Consider the following 15180-nt stretch of genomic DNA (forward strand, 5'->3'; position numbering starts at 1 on the left):
ACAGCCAGTGCTTAAAAAATGAAGCCAGAATGGGAATGCCTACTTTGCCCTCTATTCAAATTCTCTTCAACATTTGTTTCCCAACTGAAACTTGCCACTTTTCATGGGTTCTTGCAAGTTCTATCCCTGGTGCTCTATGCCCCTCCAGTTAGTTCTTCTAATTGCACTTCAAATTAGGAATTGCTTTGCTTCATTTAATCTCAGGAGTGTCCCTATTGGGGAACTAACCAGCCAGAAATTTCAGGGCCACATATAAACCACCAGGCATATTACAATTGGAATGCTTTTTCCACTGTCTATTTAGAAATCTACTACATTTACATAAATCTTAAATGTTTTTGATCATACAGTTCTGGTTAAAGGATTTCAATTAATATTAATTGCATGCTAATCTATAACATTGTTGATATTGAACCGAATATATTCTTTTTTTTAAAGAAAGATTTTGGGGCGGCTAGGTGGCATAGTGGATAAAGCACCGGCCCAGGAGTCAGGAGTACCTAGGTTCAAATCCGGTCTCAGACACTTAATAATTACCTAGCTATGTGGCCTTGGGCAAGCCACTTAACCCCGTTTGCCTTACAAAAAAAAAAAAAAAAACTTAAAAGATTTTATTTATTTTGAATTTCACAATTTTCCCCCTAATCTTGCTTCCCTCCCCCCACCCCCTACAGAAGTCAGTCTATTAGTCTTTACATTGTTTCCATGGTATACATTGATCTAAGTTGAATGTGATGAGAGAGAAGTCATATCCTTAAGGAAGAAACATAAAGTATAAGAGATAGCAAAATTACATAATAAGATAACAGTTTTGTTTGTTTGTTTTTTAAATTAAAGGTAGTAGTCTTCGGTCTTTGTTCAAACTCCACAATTCTGGATACAGATGGTATTCTCCATTGCAGATAGCCCAATATTGTCCCTGGTTGTTGCACTGATGGAATGAGCAAGTCCATCAAGGTTGACCATCACCCCCATGTTGCTGTTAGGGTGTACAATGTTCTGGTTCTGCTCATCTTGCTTAGCATCAGTTCAGAGCAGAGTATATTCTAAAGTAGATTCATCTCAACTTGATTCAAATAGTAATGACAAAGATGATGATTATCCCCCTTCTTCTATATTGGGTTGTGATTTTATTGGTATAGGAAATTCCCTTTGTTGATGCAGATAGACAACTGTTCTATAATTTATAGTTTTAGAGCAGGGATGGGGAATGTAGGGCCCATGGGCTGTATAAGACCAGTGAAGTCATTTGGTCTGATGCTGCCAAGGCAGCCACATATGAACTGGAAATTCAAGAAATCTAGGAGTTTTTTAGGGGTAAATTAATTAAATGTTTGACCAAGTATGTTGTTATAAATATTCAAATGGTCCTTGGTAGAAAAAAAGGATCCTCACTGCTGATTTAGACAGTTGCATGGGGCCCTAAATGGTTATGTGATTTGTCAAGAACCATAAAACCAGTATTTGTCAGATGTCAGATAAATCCAGACCTTCCTTTCTCTGAGGTTATCAAGTTTTCATCTATACCCCACTGTCTATCTCTCAGCCTGTGCTTTTTCCCCAACAAAAAGTCTAACAGTAAGAGATCAGGTCCCTGAGATGACCAAGAAAAAGGACTTCCTTTCTCAATTCGTGGATCTGAAAAAAGTATCATTTAAGACACTGTTGTATACACAATGCAAAATTACAGGGTGATCCATCTTGTTAAAATTAAAAATTTATTATTAAAAATTCACAAAACTATAAAAGAAATTTAAATAAACTTTCAAATGATCTTTTATAAGTTTGTAGCATTTTTATTTTATTTTTGGAGTTATTAAACTTTGGGGACTTTTGGAACCCTATATATCTATCTAGTATATTATGTGTTCATGCATATAAGCATTCATATACATATATACATGTTTATGTATGTATGTGTATATATGTAAATACATATGTATGTATGTATGTGTGTATGACATGTGGGCTTCTCCAAGCAGGAAAAAAGTAGTTTTAGTGAATGCAGACTGTCAGTTTTCTAGACTCTAGACTGTAATATGCAGAAAACTAAATAACTCAACCCATTGAGTTAATATATTAGTATATAAATATCTTGGATAAATGATGCTACTGGACAAAGAGGTTGCTTAGCCTTTATTGTGTTTATCTCTGAGGAACATCATGTGCATTGAATTATAAGGTATTTGAAGTCCTAGGCACAGCTTATACCATAGGACTTGTAATAATGATTTTGTGCAAATAAAAAGAAAAAGAAGGGGGAATAAAGGTCAATGGTAGGTCTTTGACAACACTTCTTTGACCTTCCTCAGTCTTTTCTTTTGGGGAATGGGGGGGCATTCTTGCAACATGGTCATGCAACCACAATAGCTGAGTTGAGAGTAAGACCCCAAAACAAGGTAATTTACCTCAGCTTGGAGCTGAATATAGTGTATAGCAAAGATACCATGAAACTTTTTGGATTATCACTGCATAATTATGAAATGCTACTTTTTTATGATTCTTTACTGGGTATAAAAGTTAAATAGATATAACCATAATACTTTTCCCCTGAAGCATCTTATAGCCTAATAGAAAACATATATAAAATGACATGGACAATGGGCAACTGGACAAACATTGTCAAACCAAATATAGAAAGTGTTTACACTATGTACTAATGTTGCATGCAAATGTTTTATATCAATATTGATTGAAAAATGACTCTGATGCTTGTTATTTGGGGAAAAAAATCTGGGAGAATAATGATACATTTACACTTAAAATAATTTCTTATAAATTATATAACTCAATTTGATCCCTATAACCAACTCATGTGATAGTTGGTGCAAGGATTCTTTACTCTATTTTACAGATGGGAAAACTCTGACCCAGAGTTATGGCCTTTAACAAGGCCACATAACTGGTGGCAGTTTTAGGATTCAAACTCAGGATATCTCCAACTCCAGTTCATGTTCCTCTACCCTGAGTACAGAAGAAAAAGGCATAGAATGAGGAGAGTCTCAGAGTGTTCCTTTGGATGACTGAGAGAAAACCAAGTTGGCTGGAGTATAGAATAAATGGAGGGAAATAATTAGAACACTAACAAGTAACATTAAGGAATAGATGAAATAAAGAAAAGAAAGAAATTTGCTCCTTGGAAATAGCTTGTTCATGACATTTAATGTATTGGAGTCCATGACAGGGTCTTAAGGAAGGTTGAATTTGAATTAAATGGCAGTAGCAACTTGTAACAGCTAGCAACATATAAAATAATGCATCTTAATGTTTGGGGTTTTTTTAGGACCATTTTGGATATTTATATATTTCTTTCTATTCAAGTATAGGTTTATCCAGACTAAGCAACTCAAGTTGAAAGTTTGGTTCTATAATTGTCTGTTTGTATCTTGTTTAAGCCATGATTTCAGACTGTCTACAATAGGAAAGGATAGTTGGGAAGCTTGACAAATCACAGCATAATTTTATACCACAGACAATTTGATATAGAATTATGGAGTAAGCTTGTCCAATCCTTTCATTTTCCAGCTGAGTAAACCAAGGCAAAGAAAATTTAACCGACTTTCCCAAGATAACACAGTTAAGTCAATGGCAAAGCTAGGAACTATATCTTGGAGGCAATGAGATTTAATGAATGAATAAAGTATTTAATAAGCCCCCTTTCTGTGTACAAAGCTCTGTGCTAAACCCTGAAGATAAGACAATCTTTACTCTCAAGGAGCTCACATTCTCATGAAATTCAGTAGCAAAGCAAAAGGCACTATCTTTTCTTTAATGTCATATCAGTTTCTAATGTTGAGCCATTTGATTTGACATCAGGCTGGAAGGATTCAGATCATGACTACTGGGAATAGATGGTCAATATGGTGGTTTGACTCATTCTGGCATATGTTGCTGCCTGTTTCTCCCTCATTATGTCTTGCTTTTGTAGGCTGACTTGCATTCCATGTTGAATGGCAGTTGGTGGGGATGTCTGGCCCCTTGTCCACAAGGTTCATTTCCCTTGGGTTGGGCCAGAAACAGGACTGGTAGTCTGGATGGTGATGCTGTTCCCAGGTTCCCTGCTCTTATCCAATCATAGTTGGTATTTGGTGGAAGCTATTGAAGATGATGATGAGGAAATGATGATTGTGAGGTCTAGTCTGTGTATGGGGGAAGCAGATACTATTATTCACATAGCATTTGGGCTCAAGTTCTCAGGTTGTCTCCATCAGCATCTGAGAGGAGATGGTGGTGAAGGTGGTAGTGATGATTTGAGTGGCTTGGAACATACTGTCTCTAATCTCACCCACAAGGTACCTTGCTGCTTCAATGAGAATGACTTTTTTCCTAGCTTCAAATCCAGTCCTTATCATTTACTAGCTCTGTGATCTTAAGCATACAATTTAATTACTTTGAGACTCAGTTTTTTTCATATATCAAATGAAATAAATTAGATAATCTCTAAGTTTTCTTCTATCTCTGAGATTTATGAGTTCTGAATCACAATCAGAATTCCCAGAATATGTCATTCCAGTGTTATTTTCACAGTAGCAGCAGCAACATAATGTTATTCCTATTCCAAAGACCATTGGTATGTAACTCTCTCCTTATTGGTATATATAATATAGATACATATATTACACATAATAATATTATTATATTATTCCCTACTTTGCAAGAAGGATCTGGGAAAAGTATAATAAGAAGAAAAAGGAGAAGGAGAAAAAGGAGGAAAAGGAGGAGGAGGAGAAAAAGGGGAAGGAGAAGAGGAAGAATTTATATATTTGTGCATTTATACAGTACCTACCTTGTGCCAGATATTGTGTTAAATACTTTACAAATACTATTTAACCTCACAACCCTGAGAGGTAAGCACTGTTATCATCCCCATTTTATACTTGAAGAAAAGGATACTGGGTGGTGAGGTTTGGGACAGATTTGACTCAGGAGCACACATCACTAAGTGTCTGAGGTTGAATATGAACTCAGATATTCCTGCCTCCCAGTTTCTATGATTAAAACTACTAAAAAATGTTTTTAGTTCTTAGAACTCTCCAGATAGGCTATCTCTGAACTGACATCAAAACTGCCAGGCTTCTATTACTATTATGTTAAAGGAATACACACACACATACACACACACACACACACACAACATGTGGTCTTTTTCCTTGCTATAGTCTTATCTTGCTCCAGTTGTTTTATTGACCAGAGAAGGTGAATTATTCTCTATAGATAGGACTCATAAGGACTATTAAATTCTGGTTTTATTAGAATTTTTCTCCCAAGCCAATTGTGCCGCTGTGAAACTACTCTGAGATCTTAAGATCGGCTTCAGCTGTGTTCCCCAGGAATCTTAACTGCTGGGAAGAAAAAAGCAGTCATAATCTTTATTTTTAAAGGGAAGGGTAACTAACTATGAACTTTTAGGAGAGCTTTGGGAAAGGACAATAGCTTCAAAATGCCAGAGCAGGAGCTTTATAGCTTTATAACTTGTTACCCTTCCCCTGATTGAAAGCTCTTTTGTTTGCTTCCCCCAGTTTCCCACTCTCTCTCAAAACTACTTTACAGTAGGAAAGTGGCTGGGGTCCATCAAGTATCTTCAGGGAAAAACAAACAGGGATGCAAACCCGGTCTTGGTGTTATCTTTAAAAAAAATTTAATAAACTTTTGTAGTTTCTTCTGTAAATTCACAGAAAAAATAAGATTAATGGAATGAACATTGGAGAGATATGACCCCTAGAAGGTCCTGTGGAATTGATTTGTGGCTGTCCCTGTCAGGCCTGTAGTTTTTGGATGATCCTGCTTAAAGTCATCTTCTTTCCTTTCCTTCAGGTTCCTCTTTGATAAAGGCAAGAGGGTGGATCAGAACTCTGAAAATCAAAGCTTTTCTCTGGCACCTCAGGAGGGGCAGAGATTGCAGGTCATGGAAAGCCTAGTGCTTCTCTGCCCATTGGATTGTCCTTTTCCTATCCTTCAGGTTTACTTTCATTTTTTAATTTTTGCAAGTTCTAAGAACCAGGGCGGGTGCTCTATCCACTGCCCCCAAATGAGACAGCTGGACAAGAATGATGTATATATATATATATATATATATATATATATATATATATTGGGTTTTTGCAAGGCAATGGGCTTAACTGGCCCAAGGTCACACAGCTCGGTAATGATTAAGGTCGGATTTGAACCAGGGCCGGTGCTCTATCCACTGCCCCCAAATGAGACAGCTGGACAAGAATGATATATATATATATATCCACCGCCCCCAAATGAGACAGCTGGGCAAGGATGATATGTGTGTATATATATATATATATATATATATATATATATATATGTTAGGTTTTTGCAAGGCAATGGGCTTAAGTGGCCCAAGGTCACACAGCTCCGTAATGATCAAGGTCGCATTTGAACTCAGGTCCTCCTGACTCCAGGGCCGGTGCTCTATCCACTGTGCCACCCAGGCGCCCCCAAATGAGACAGCTGGACAAGAATGATGTATTTTTTTAGGTCTTTGCAAGGCAGTGGGGCGCAGTGGCTTGCCCAAGGCCGCACGGCTAGGTCATGATGAAGTGTCCGAGGCCGCACTGGAACTCGGGTCCTCCACGCACCGCGCCGCCCCGCCGCCCCCGTTTTTATGAATAAAACAAGCCTTCAGCCACGTTTAAAAAGCCGAGCCAAGCCCCGTCCTGGGTCTCCGCTCCGGAGGGAGAGGGGCCGTGACAGGTGAGGCCGCTGAGCCGGCGCACACCTGGCCGGGGGCGGGGCGGGCCGGCTCGGCGGCCCCTCGGGCGGGGGCTCCCGGGGCCCGGGGCGCACGTCGGGGAGGCCGCCCCGCCCCGGCCCGGCCCGGCCTCCCTCCCCCTCCTCCGCGCGTCAGCGGGGCCGGCTCGCCGCCCCTCCCCCGCCCTCCGGCTCGCTCCCCGCCCCCCGGGGGCGGGGCCTCCGTGACCCCGTTCTGATGTAATCCCGGGCGTCTGGGCGGAAGGATATGGAGCTATCACCTGGTTGGCGGGGCGCTGAGGCCAGTTGCCGGGTAACCGAGCGGAGAGGCTTCCCCGTCCCCCTCCCTGCTCCCCGGCCCCCTCCCTCCCCCTCCCCTCCGCCTAGTGGCGCTGGAGCCGCCGGAGCCGCCGCCGCCGCCGGTTTACGTAAGGCGCAGGCCAGGGCCGGTCGGGCGCTCGGCAGCGGGACGGGGGGCTCGGTCGGAGCCGGAGGCCGCCCGCCAGCCCGCGCTGTGGGCCGCTCCCGCCGCCGCCGCCCTCCTCCTCGCAGCCTCGGCAGGTACCGTCTAGAGCGGGCGGGGACGGGGCCGCCGGCTCCTCGGGGCCCGGGGAGGGAGGATGGGCGCGCCGGCCTCGGGGCCGCGGCGGCGGGGAGGATGCCCGGGGGCCGGCCGAGGGGGGCGGGGGCCGGGGCCCGCGGCGGGGGGCGTCCGCGCCGTGCCTCTGCGGGCGGCGGGGCGCGCTGTCACGGCGCCGGGGGGCCGCGGCGGGGCCCGGGCTCGCCCTCCTCCCCCTCCCGCCCAGCATTGTCCTTTAGGGGCCTGCGGAAGGGGAGCCGCGGAGCGCGAGCCGCCCGGGAGCCGCGGGGGGTGACTGACGGCCGCGCCGGCCTATGGCGGCCGGGGGCCGCTCCGGCGGGGCGGGCCCGAGGGGGCGGGGGGAAGGGGCGCGGCGCAAGGTTCGGCGAAGGTTACGGCCGAATGCAGAAGTGACAGGCCCGCCGGGGCGGCCCGCGACGGGGCCGGAGCCCGAGCCGGGGGGGGGGGCGGCCGGGCGGCGCCTGCCGCGGCACAGGCGCCCCTTCCCGCCCTGGCCGGGCCCGGCGGCCGGGGGGCCGTGGCTCGGACCCTGCGGAGCCGCTGCCGGGCCCGTCCTGCGGGACACGCGTGAGGAGGGAGCGGCCAAGTTTCGGGTCTCCCGAGTCTCATGCGCCGCCTCTGCCTAGATGAGAGAAGCCGGGCTGGTGCCGGCTGCCGGGGTGGCCGGGAAGGAGCGCCGGCCGAGTCGGGCGTCCGCAGGACGGGCTTCTGTTAGGGAGTCCCAGAAGCAAAAATAAAAAAAGGAAACTTTCACCGATTTAAAAACCGGCCTTTTGGACTCCTGCCTTGTTTCGTGTTGAAGGTCAAATGTTCTAGGCGGGTTACTTGAACAAAGTTCGGATGAGCCTGGTTGAGGATCCCCCTCCCCCATTGAGTGATGCTCTTTTGAGGATTGCATTCTCATTTATTATTATTATTATTATTATTATTATTATTATTATTATTATTATTAATTACTATTCTCTCTTCTTATTTTTGTTGATATTCCTTAAATTCTAGTTTCAGTTGCTAAACTGTTACTTTACTGAATAATTGGGTTTTTTTTTTAAAAGCAATATCCTCTTGGAAATTAGCTGATGAATTGGGAAGGTCCGAAATAGAGTGTTTCTATTTGAGAAAATCCGAATTTGTCCGCTGACACTCTAAAGAAGCGCAGGGGACATCCTATTTGAATATATATATATATATATATATATGACAAAGCAAATATTGAACAAGATCTATTTTTTAAAAGCAATATACTCTTAAACATCTGGCAGTATACTCTTGGAAATTAGCTCTCGTGTATTGTGAAGGTCCAAAATGATAGTGTTTGTATTTGAGGAAAATCCTGATTTGTCCACTGACACTCTAAAGAAGCAGGGGACGTGACATTTGAATATATATATTACAAAGCAAATATTGACCACGATTTATTTTTTTAAAAGCAATATACTCTTAAACATCTGGCACTATACTCTTGGAAATTAGCTTGTGAATTGTGAAGGTCCAAAATAAGTGTTTCTATTTCAGAAAATCCTAATTTGTCCACTGACACTAAAGAAGCAGGGGTTATCACATTTCAATATACATTACAAAGCAAATATTGACCAAGATCTTTTGAAAATATTTTCATTCAATTTAACAAGCTTATCATAAATACTTATTAGGTCTGAGGTTCTGTGATAGCTACTGGGGAAAGAAAAATGGAAATTGTCTCCTCAAGGAAGCTTTTTTTTTTTCCCTGTAGGAGTGCTAGATAGTTAGAATTAATATCCAGAACATTCAGTTTTAGGTCTTCTGTAATTATGTTAATTTGTGCCTCATTCTTTATATAATGAGGTTTTCTGGTGTCGAGAAAGATTTCTGGACATAGCAAAAAGAGCTGCTTCCTGAACTGGGAAGGCTGAGTTCAAGTGCTACCCATGAAACATACTGACCATATGACCCTGGGCTTCTAAATTAGAGAGAAGGTGCTAATATAGAGGCGTTGCTCCATTCCAGAATTCCCAGTATCAATGAAATTGCAGTCACAGTTTCTGTCCTTACTATAATTTCCAGGGCTTTTTCCTTGGATTCATATTACTCCTAACACTTTTAAACTGGGATAAATCTCTTAAACTCACTAAACCTTGGTTTCCTCATCTGTAACCTGAGACAATCTTCTTCCTGATGTTGTTTTAAGAATCAAATTAAATATTCAAAATCAATGTACTTTGAAAGCTGTTGTGAAGTATTATATAATAGAAACATTAATTTGATTTAGATCTAAACTGAGATAATAAATAGTTATGAGTTTTTACAGTGAAAGATCTAAGAAATCTTTTTTTGATAATTTGGTCTTTAAACAAATTTGGGGGTAATTAAATTTGGTAAGTAAATGACTAATTTTTTTGGTATTTAAATTTGGTCTTTCAAAATTTGTCATTGAACTGCAGTTTTCCTTCTAGGATTAAAGCAGTTTTGTAAATATATAAATTTGTAAAATTTACTGGCATGAAAATGCATCAAGAATATGCAAGTGATAATGAAGTCGGCAACGTTTACTACTCTATACAATTTAATTATTTGTACAGTTGGACTGGTAGAACAGATTCTCCAAAAATTCTTTATTTGTGGAATACCTTATATGAATTTTTTTCAATAGTTTCACTTGTTATAAATAGGATGAAAAATCAATTTATATTCCCATAATATTTAACTAGCAGCAATTTTTTTAAAGCCATAAATGAGTACCTCAGAAAGTATGATTTATTTTCTGCTGATCATCTTTTAAGTTTGTCTCTTATATAGGAGAAGTTAAATGATGACTATATAAATTGTTTCTGACATATGGGTAGGTTTTTTGTTTTTTAGTGTTAAACAGGAACAAGTGAGAGGTTTTTATTTTGCTTTTGAGTTTTTTTTCCTGTTGGGTCTTTTGTCTGACCCTCAATTGTTGACTGATTTTGTATATGGCTCATCTGGTCATTCAAAGAATAAAATGGGATTTGATAAGATTTTATTTGACTTTGCTTACAAAATTTCAGTCAGGTATGAATTTCAAGTTAGCTGAAAGTTTTTCTACTTTAAGCCTGAATGTTTTTCTTTTAATTGCTTATGCATCAGGTAATTGAAATAGGGTTATCCCCATCCCTCTTTGGTGATATACTTCCCAGTATCTCCTCTGAAAATAGGTAGAGGGAATAATATTGAAAGCATCTTTTTTGCTCTAAGGACTTTTCTTTTTCCGGCCTGTTGCTTCTCTGCTAAGCTTGTTAGAAGCATATAAGAGGTGGCAAAGCTATTCCATCCTCTGCCCCTGTAAGCCTATATAGAATGCAAAAATCAGAAGGGTAGTAAATGCCTTAAACTGCTATTATTTCATGGTAATGAATGGGGGAGGGGAAAGCTAGAGAGAGAATTGGTTATTTTGTATTAACTATAAAGGGATCCCCAATAAGGAAAGTGCCTCTGTCAATGCATGTCAGCTCATTCCCTACAATTTATAGGCTTAAAAGAGTTGCCCAAAGTAGGGGTGTCAAACACAAGGCTGAATTCAGCCATCAGCACACACCAGAGTCCAGCTGAATCAGATCAAAATGTAATTGATAAATATGTAACAAAATAAATAAAAATACAGCAAAACATAGATAATATTATGTTTTATTTTTTATTTTTATTTTTTAGATTTTTCAAGGCAATGGGGTTAAGTGGCTTGCCCAAGGCCACACGGCTAAGTAATTAAGTGTCTGAGGTCGGATTTGAACCCAGGTACTCCTGACCCCATAGGCTGGTGCTCTATCCACTACACCACCTAGCCGCCCCCTAATATTATGTTTTAAAATGAAATCATTTTGCTGTCCCCTGAATCCTTTTGAACAAATTAGTGATTCAAATAAATGTAATTATTCTTTTTTTATAAGTTTGTTGTTTTTACCCTTCCCTCCTGGCAAATTTGACTAGTCTTCTTTACAAAATATTGAAGTAGTTGGCCATCTTGCTGCCACTACTTAACAAATTAACAGCATTTGTGGAAGTTCTCAGAATTTCTTTTAACTTGAAAGTTTATATGCAACAAGAGGAATTACACATTTTTCAAAGCAGTTTTAAAATTCCTTTTGAATATTAGGGACTGCTTATTTATTTTCAAGATTATCTAAGGTCTTAATTTTTCTTCCTATATCAAACTTTTATTATGCTACTCATTAGCAATAAGTATTACTTTTGCAGTTTGTTAATAGCAATTGTTCCAAAGAATTTAGTTGGAGATGAAGTTGAAATGAATGGAAAAAAAGGAAACTTTGGGATTATTTTTGATTGCAGAAATACTCCCATCTCCTATTTAGAGTTTTTAACTCCAGAAAAAAGTCCAAACCTTCAGGATTATATTTCTGATGAAAGAATCCACCTAATAAAACTGAATTAACCAGATCATCCATAGGTAAGTCAGCAATGCAAATAAAGATGACTAATCCATTGTGACTCTTAAACTAAAATAACCCAGTTAAATAGAGATGCATGTTTTTATGTACTAGTAGGTGCTTAGTTTTATTTAATAATGGAGTGTTAGTTATGAAGTAGTCAGAATGCTTACTGAAGTAGAAGCATGAGGAATTCTAAGAAATAATTGCAGTTACTATTCTCTTACTAAATTTACCCATTCATATATGCTCTTTTCCCTTCTCTTCTTCCCCCTCTCCTTCCCCAAAGGATTTTTGAACGTAACTTTTTTCTGTAATAAAGTAGTTATTTTGATGTCACCAAGAGTTGAAACCTGTTTTGCTTGGAAAGGCAGTTATTGAAGGGAACAAATCAAAAATGCTGTGTGTAACACCCAACATATTGGCACTAGTTAGAATGATAGAAAAGGGTGAGCTAATCACCAATCTCCTAGAACCACATCTTCTAAGTAAGGTTGTAGGTTTACCAGCTTCTCACTCTGGCTGTGTTTATAGTTTATTTTTGTTTGTTTGTTTTAGTGATTTGTATTTGTTCTTATCTTCCCCTTTATATTGTAAGCACCATGAGTACGAGTTCTGTCAGGGACTTCTCAATTGAGAAGGTATAAACTGGACTAATAATATTTTTGATAAATTATGAAAAACTTAAGCAGTTAGTATTTCAAAAATATTTTATCAAATACCAAATCTGTGTAAATTACAGAGGTACCAGAGACATAATATACCTGCCTCCCTGCCATCAAGGAATTTACATAAAGTTAGAAAATTATTAAATTATGTTATTTTATAATTTATTATATTAAATCTATAAATCTTAGATGTTAAATAGAGTGGCCCGAGCCTGGGGGAATGGGACTTATTTCTAGCTGAGGGTGGGTATGATTTAGACCCATAAAGGATTCATGGAGGAGGTGATAACTGAACTGCGTCTTGAAGAGAGGGGAAGAATATTGGTGGAGATGGGTTTAAGGGAAACTATCTCATAGTATGGGCAGCTAGGTTGCACTGTAGATAGAGCACTACAAGTGGCCTTGTGGTCAGGAGGATAGGAGTTCGAATCCAGCCTCAGACTCTTTGTCAGTTACTAGTGACTTAGGCAAGTCACTTAACCCTGATTGCATCACCTCCAAGACATCTCCAGTCATCCTGATTTCATATCTGGCCACTGGACCTGGATGGCTCCAGAGGAGAAAGTAAGGCTGGTGACTATGCACAGTACCCCCCCCCTCAAATCCAGTTCATGTCCTTGTTATAGCATCAGGTATCTGATGTCATGATCTTCTTTGAGAACCAAGGACAGACATCATCATCATCATCAGCATCTCATAGTGTGAACAAACTTGTAGAAGCCCAACTTTTGCTACTTAGTTTGTTGCTCTAGGTCTTTGTCTCTTCATTTGACCTTGTGTAAATTTCTCCATGTTCATATATTTTTTTTATTTGAAATTCCTCCAGAACACACTCATTTGTTATATTTGCTTAGTTTAAAGTATGTGGATATGAATTCTTGAAGAGCATTGGAATGAGACAAAGAAGCATTAGGAAGAAGTCTGAAGATTCTGAATATTTAAGATCATAGAATCATAGAATTAAAGCTAGAAAAGACTTAAGGGTCATCAAATCCAACCCTTTCCTTTTCATTTACATATGAAAATGAAACCTAGAGAGGTTGGGGCTTAAGAGAGATTGTCCAAAGTCAAACTGGTACTAAGTGTTAAAATTCCAACCCAGGTCTTCTGTCTTAAACTTAACCCAGTGCTCTTTCTTACTGGAACATCTCTAAGAGCTATGAGTCAGTATTGTAATCTCATTCTCTTTTATATGATATGACTGTATAGAATTTTTAAAAATCCAAGGGATACTATACACACACACACACACACACACACACACACACGTGTGTGTGTGTGTGTGTGTTCATTTATGTGTATGTATTTATATATGGTGGCAATGTTCTGTCAGAAACTGAAAACTGGACAAATGTCCCCTTGGCATGTAAGGATAACCTATATATTTTTTGAGTTGTGAGAAGATTAATAACAGCAGCTGACTCTTGAGTCCTTATTATATTGGTATATTGCCAGTTCCCCAAACCCCTACCTGCTGAAAAACTTGGTACCCTGACACTGTAAGCAGTTTTGCAGGGTTTACAATCTTGGAAGTATCCCTCTTCCTTTTGTCTCTACCTGTACCCTTTCCACCATAATTACTTGCCAACTCTTATTAATTCTATTTCCAAGACATCTTGAATCTGGCCTATTTTTTTTTTCTATACTCAGCCCTTCTTCTCTCTTCCGATTTATTTTAATCACTTCCTAACTGGTCTTCCTGCTTCCAATCTCTTTCTTCTCCAATCTCCTTTTCACACTGCTGCCAAAATAATCATTTCAAGGTATCGGTCTAAATTATATCATTTATTTGCTCAAAAATCTTCAATGACTTCTTGTGGTCTTGAGGTGGGGAAGGGTTACAAACACTATAGACTAGTTCAACTTATTTACATTACTCTCCTTTGACCACTTTATATTCCATGCAAACCATATTATTAATTGTTTTATGAACTTGATATTCCATTTCCTGTTCCTTGGCATTTTTATAGGCTTTTCACCATGACTAGAATAGCTTCTCATCCTTGCCTCTTAGATTCTTTATCTTCTCTCAAGTTGAATTCCATATTTCCTCTGATTCTCACTTGAAACCTTTACTCCTTTGTTAGTAGTCTCCTTTTTAACTCAGTTTATATTTGTTCATTCATTCCTTTATTTATGCTGTATTGTTTTTCTCAGTTCTGTGAGGTTATTGACCTTATTTTTTGCTCTATCATTAATGCCTTGTACATTGTGGATGCTTAATCATTGTTGAAATAAATTCTTGTCTGATCTAAGGAAGTAATTAAGTGAATATTGATGCAGTTCTAGGATAGTAATTACTTTGCAAGCTATTTTTGTTTTCAATATAAGGAATTTATCCTTCTTTTTCAGTTTGTGAAATAATATTCCTAATGGTGACATTGAAATACTTCTCACTTCTGAATTATGAAAGAAAAATTAAACTTGTTTTATTTCCCAAAATGTAGATATCAAAGAAGAAGCACTCCTTAGTTTAGTATTCTGCATTCTGCTGTTTAAAATATTTGAAGGTTTTATGAAAAAGGAAGCACCTAGACCACTGTAATTACCAGGAACCATACATTTTAAAGTTAAAATGAGTTTTTGTGGTGATCCAGTCAAACCTCCTAGTCGAATTCTTTCACTGTTTGACAAATATTTTCATTGTAAACCCTTCTTATATTGAACCCAAATTTGTTTCTTTTAATTTTACCCCTGGGTCTTTTTGTGCTAAAAGAAAAAAAACTTTTTGAAGCCACATTGGACAACTCTTTTTCATTTTCTGTATGGCAATCTTTCAAATATTTGAGGATACCTACCAGACCACCTTTTTTGTGTTCTCTTCTGG

General features: G+C 39.6%; 1 protein-coding gene across 1 annotated transcript in view; it reads left to right on the forward strand.

The window, feature by feature from the left end:
• Positions 1-7164: 7164 nt before the first annotated feature.
• The window catches only part of KIAA0232 (KIAA0232 ortholog), a 94103-nt gene continuing 86087 nt past the window's right edge, over positions 7165-15180 (forward strand). Inside the window, exon 1 of the mRNA XM_074229825.1 lies at positions 7165-7263. The gene's annotated coding sequence lies outside the window, so the exon portion shown is untranslated. The remainder of the gene's footprint in view (positions 7264-15180) is intronic.

The sequence above is a fragment of the Macrotis lagotis genome, chromosome 3 (assembly GCF_037893015.1).
Source record: "Macrotis lagotis isolate mMagLag1 chromosome 3, bilby.v1.9.chrom.fasta, whole genome shotgun sequence".
Lineage (NCBI taxonomy): Eukaryota > Metazoa > Chordata > Mammalia > Peramelemorphia > Peramelidae > Macrotis > Macrotis lagotis.